A 6,439-nucleotide genomic window follows, 5' to 3' on the forward strand; every position below is an offset into this window, starting at 1 on the left:
CATAAGGTCTTTTACATACTAATACAGTTCATTAGTGGCTCTATTATTGTATTTATGTGGTACTTACGTGGTAAGTATCCATCTTCAGTGTATTTTCCATGCAACACTCTTGTGATGCAGGGAACTGCTATTATTACCTTTTACAGATAGGAACTGAGGCACAGAGAGGCCAAAATATCTGCTCAGAGTCACAGCAAAAGGCTGTGACAGCACAAACACCAGTTCCCAGCCTCTCCCCCACCCCGACTATTAATCCAGGAACCAGAAAATATGAAATGCAAGCAGTACTATCTTGAAAGTTTTACAAGTAAAATTCCTGCCAAGAGGGCAGGGAATTGCGGAAGTGCTGATGCAAGTAGGCAAATTCTTTGCCACCCCATCTCCTGAGTCCCAGAAATACTGTTGACCTGGCCTAATAAATTTCCTCAGAACCTAGACATTCTCTTGGCCCTGATCCCAAATTCACATAAGAAACCATTTCATAGGCAAAGTTCTTATTTACAGTTACTCGCTCCCATAATATTTTATCTGAGGTGGCATTTTTAACACCCCCCACTACTGGATGAACTGTCCCTTTCTTCAGTTTTTAACTAATCTAGTAAAATCCCATAAATATTAAGATGCTTTGGTGCTCTGCATTCAGACAGAAGGCTGGCTGAGGAGAAAGTGCATTAGCATTAAAATGATGGTTACATCCAGGCTGAAGCTGACAATACATTCATTTTTAAATCTCCTGTCATTTTGCCAGCTGTCCCTGAGGAATGGACTATGCACCAACTGTACTGCCTTCAGACAGCATGATATTTAGGCAAAGGAAAATCTCTTGCCAGGCACACAGTGGGTCAATGTGCTAGTTTTTCAACCTCTGGAAACCTGGCATTAGATTTTTTGTTTTGCTGCAGACCTACATGCCACTCCAGCCACAGGAGATGAGAAATGCAGTGGAAGGCAGCACTGCTGAATACCCAATACATAAGAGTGTGTTTAGGCAAACTCTTTTCTTCAGGAACAAGCAGATCTCAGCATGGGTCTGAAGATCACTGTTCACAAATGTTCATGGGGCAGAATTGCTGTTTGAATCAATATTCACAAATAGCTTATAATCTGGGGGGGGTGGAAAAGCAAAAGTTAAACTTGGAGTCTAATCAAACGTGTTTCTATTATTCTGCTCCTAAGACACTTACTATATCAGGGCTCTCCAGCTGGAGATTTTTCTTCTCTTTAGCACAGAGTTTCCCTCACATGGTACCTCAGTTTTACAACACTGCAGTCTACAAAACTTCTACACTAAAGCAACTTGTCGTTAGGCAATTCTAGATGAAGGTCTCTGTATAAACCCCTATGTACAGCCTTCCCTTCCCAGGGGGAAACAGAGTCCAGCTAAAACAATCCTTCAGCTTTTTCCTTAATTAAAGCTTCCATAAGCTCAGTAGAGTTTCACCAAGTTTTCTCCTGGACATGACTTCCTTCAATCCTTCTTCAGACTCATAAGCCCTCTTCCCTCTCAGGCAGCAGATGCCTGCACCCTCTTGGTGACACCTCATGGGTGCAAGGGAATTCAGCTGGTCTCACTGTCCCAGTCTCCAAAACCCTAATGAGTGAGGCACTGTCAGCTTCAGCCTCTGGATTTCCATCACTTGTCCCTGGGTCTAATTCTCATGGTGACTTGTTTGGCTATTAGGACTTCACCCAGGCCTCTTCCTAAACAACCCTTCGCTTCTCCTTCCTAGATCTCCCCCAGGCCTCTTCATGTTCCATCACCTGCTAGCTTGGTTCTTCTGCCCACACACCTAACACTGACCTGGGCTCGCTAAGCCACAAGCTTGCTTTGTATAGAACCCTGCACCTACCTGTGATAAGGCTCCTTGACCCTTGGACTACAACTCCCAAGGCCTACTCAGACTTCAATATACCACTGCCATTAAGGAGCAAGCCCTCAAGCATGATCAACAGAGGGACCACAGCTCTTTTACTGGGCCTACAACATAATCAAGGGGAGGACAAAGCTCACCAAAGTATCCAGAAACAGGCATAATAAACACTACAAGCCAGGCTCTGTGCTATGTTTCTCAGACGGTGCAGTGCAGGACTTAGAGGGCAAAATGGCTTTATGCCACAGGGCATAACTAATTTACAACAGGCTTACATGGCTGTCTCTACAGCTCTGAGGAGCCAGAGTGCTCAGCACTACTACAACTCCTCTTCCCACTGCTGACATGGCCCTATGCTGGGAGTGAGACAGAAGGGTGCCATAGAGTGACCTACATCAGGCTTATGTTGCCCCTATACTAAGAGTATTTCCCAAAGTTGTTACAGTTACTCCTTAGGCCACTGGAGTGCCAGGTTTAGCACAGCTGGACAGATTCATTCACTAGAAGTGTTGGCTGGTGGGAGAAAAAAAACAGACTCCTTGTGGCTCCTGGCTTTATTCACATGCTCTATTCACTATTAAATAATAATTAATCTCAGTCCACAGTAAGTGACTATGTTTAATCATAAACAACTTACCAATAGACATGCCTTAGCACAGACTCTTACTTCCCAGCATATACTTTCCATCCATCAGGAACCTTTCCAGCTAGGTCAGGCAGGCAGCTTAGCCCAAGTGACTCCTTGTAGGCATTACTATAATCCTCCTTGCTCTGATTAACTAGATTAGCAAAGCAGCTCAAGGGATATCTCTCAGCCCAGGGAAACTGCACAGACAGAACAAGAGTGCAACAGGGTGTCCTCCTATGCCCTCAGTCTTTGGGAGTTTTTCACAAAATCCCAGTGCAGACTCTGGATTCATTTACATTTACAAGGATGTAAAACTGAATTCCACTGATTTCAACTGGGTAATTCAGTTTTAGAGGCAATACAACTGAGATCAGAATTTTGCCCCCACTGAATCTTGATGAAGACACACTGCTAACCCTTAAAAATCCCCTCAAATCTGTAACTGGCTTTCTGAGAAACCCTGTGGCAACCCTGTGGCTATATGAATGATAAGTGTTTGCCCTGAATGTTTTTGGCTTGAGAAGGTCCTGTCAAATGAGAAGAGACCTGCACATTTCCACAGACAGTAACTCTTGTTCTACACTGGCAAGAACAGTGGCTCTCAATTTTTATAATATTGCTAATAATGCTTTGACTATGCAAACTTTGGCTTAGATTGGGCTCAAGGCACTTAGCCTTTCATGAGGGGTGGTGTGAAAGATCAGAAGCATTCTAGCATGCACAGGAACTTCCTCTTGTGCACAGTTTGCTACTGGGAATTAGAAGAGCAATATCTTTGTCTATTCCTGATTCCTCCTTTCCTGCTGAAGAGGGAGCATCTCAGCAGCAGCTCTGTGCTCTCCCTGAGCACAGGGCCTGTCATTCTTTTGGTCCATTATGCCAGCCAGGGAAGACTTAGTCCACATCCCCACTAACCACAATCTAGCTCTTTATTTTGTCAATCGTTCAGGCCTCAAATGTAGGATTGGGGTTTTTTAAAGGAAGCTTTTACACCAGCTAATATTAATAGAAACATTTTCATGATTTTTTTAAATGTCAATGGAACACTTTTATTTTTTTAAACATTTGCCTGCGGTGCTTGAGAGCCAAACACTGCAGCATTGTGCTAGCACATGGAACTGACTATAAACAGATCAGGCTGCTTCCCTGTCAGATGAGTGAAGTCAGCATAGACGAGGAAAAGTAAATTTGTGCATGAAACATTTACTGCTTTTAGTGAGAATAATCTCAAAGTGTTAGTTGTAACACCAGCAAGAAGCGTTTTTAATCAGAGATTCTGATTTTCACAGTGTACTATGTAAAAACAGAGATATATCTTGCAAATGCACAAGATATCAGCCTATCCTGTCACCAGGGGGTACAGACAGTGTGTGTGTGGGGGGAGGGTATCTGCCTACTACTTATCTTGAGGGACAATGACATCGGCTTCACTCTTCATCCAATCCAGAAGTTCCACTTTGGCAAAATTCCTGTTTGAAGTCATTGGGCATTCTGCCCGAGTAGAGGAACATACCCTACACTGGTTCTGGGCAATTAGACAGGGCTAGCTATCATGATACACTAGCATTCACTGTGCTATAGTGATATAAAGGGGAGGAGTCAAAGGTATAACAGTACATACAATCAAGCTGCTCCGAAAGCAAGCTTTCAATCATGCTAATTTTCTTCTAGAATTAACATGGGAACTAGACTTTAGCATTGGTTAACACAACTGTTTGTAACCCTTCTATGATTTCAACACTTAGCACTTGTACTCATTATTTCTCTACTATGGTACAACTAAAAAGGTACCTAAATCATAGGAAAGGTGATAGGGTCTGCAAAAGCACTTACCTGATATCACCTCCAAACACTACTTCCTGTGGCTCCAGTTCTCGAGGACAGGCAGCCATATTCTTGCTCCTTGGCTGGCTCCAAAAATAACTTTCTCCCCCTGACTCAGCCATTAATTGACACAGGCTTTAGGTTCAGTAGAATGCAGGTGGAGCAAGGGTTTGGCCCAACAGCCACATTAGCTTTGACAGCCTGGTGCTGTGCTTTATGGACTGCTCCCCTGAGGCTTCTTTTACCCACAAATGGCTAAGATGAGGGGGATACTCCATTTGAAACTGAATTTGATTTCACTCCCCCAAAACAGATTTGGAAACATCTTTCAGATTTGGAATCTAAGCAAGCCAAGATTAGCCAGGATTAGCACATCCTCTTAATCCACGGCAGTGATGGCCTTAGGGTTGTTGGGGCCCTAGGCAAGAGAGTCATTTGGGTCCCTTAGAGGTATGTACTCAGGTAAATATTAACCCACCACAGTTGTACTGTGGATCTTTTTAATATTCTTTGGGGGAATTAGATACATAGTTGAGTGTTAAAATGCAAATAGAGCCACTTCCTTGCAAACACTTCACCCCCCCCAAAATTTGGGCCCCCTAAAGTGTGGGGCCCTGAGCAGTCACCCAGTTTGTCCTCCCCTAAGGCCATTACTGTTCACAGGCATGTAAACCTGGGATGAGTGCTCTGTTCCCAGACAGCAACCTTGTGCTGAGGAACACCCTCAAGAACATATGTGATCTGTGGATCTGTAAACCCTTTCTATCTGCAAGGATGACATCATGTCTGCATATTTTCTGCCACAGAGAATCTGATCAGACTTTTTTGTTGAAGTATTACTGTTTACAAGTGAAGGGCACAGCCCACAAAACACTGCAAAAAACCCCAACAACTTTATTTCTTTCAGGACCACCAGAGAGCTATGATATGCTCTCATGCAACAGCAACCCTAGAAACAGAAAAGTAGACTGGAAGGAGTCTCAAGAGATCACCTAGTCCAACCCTGTACTTAAACCATCCCAAACTCATCTAACCTGCTTTTAAAAACTTCCAAGGATGGAGATTCCACAACCTGTCTGGATAACCTGTTCCAGAGCTTAACAACCTTCATGGAGAGAGAGTTCTCATTAGCCAGCCTAAATTCCCTCTACTGGCAAAAATCCTCAGCATCACCAATTAGGGATCTGGCATCAAAAATCACCTTAGTTCCAACTATAACCTTAGCACTAAGGATCAGAACTGTTTCTTCACCAAGGCAAGGGAGATCTAAATATCAGGATATGGGCTGACTCCTTTGCTTTCCAGGGAGTGGAAAGTGTCCTAATGGGAGTGAAAACAGCTCAAACTCTGGCTCAGCATGGAAAAAGCAAAAGTCACACTCACACAAGTCACTTTGTGTGAAAATACCAGTAACTAGTCAAGAGTGGTATCTCTACCCACATCAACACCAGAAGAAGCATCAACACTGCTATTGGTATTTACAGTTGCCATCAATGACATATCTAATGATATCTGTGGCTTCTATATTGAGGGAACCAACCAGGTCTCCAATACTGTCAATACTGAAATCTCTGCACTTGGCACTGGCATATATTCCAAGGTTACTTCAAAGGTTCATAGTGCTTCTGAATTATGTTGATTCTTTGTGGAACTGAGAGAGGTGTCTGGTCTTCTTCATTACTGGAGTAAACCCTCTTCCCTCCCTCCAACAGGGTGTCTTCTCCTCTCAAATCACACCAGTCAGAAAGAAGGTTCCTCTCAACAAAGCAGACAGAGTTTAGAGCTCTGAAGCATCCCCGTCCAAAAGAGCAATGGTCAGGTCAACCCCTGCTGCATCACTCTTACCAGTATAAAGCACTATGTTGGTCCCAGTGGGCATACTGGGGACATTCTTCTGGGGTGTCCAGGAACCAGTCTCCCTCCCGTAATTTGAGTAAGTGAAGAAATCTCAGTTACCCTCTGTATGTCTTGTCTGACCTTCATCTACAGAAGGGAAGAACAAAAATAAGTGCCTGAAGAGGAGGGGACATTAGAGCCTCTGGAAAAAAAAAGGTTAATCTCTCAGTGTCTCATTATCACCCTCCACCAAAGCAGCCATTTGTTACACTAGTATAAG

This window comes from Gavialis gangeticus, unplaced genomic scaffold, assembly GCF_001723915.1.
Source record: "Gavialis gangeticus isolate Ggan-Ray unplaced genomic scaffold, GavGan_comp1, whole genome shotgun sequence".
Classification (NCBI taxonomy): Eukaryota; Metazoa; Chordata; order Crocodylia; family Gavialidae; genus Gavialis; species Gavialis gangeticus.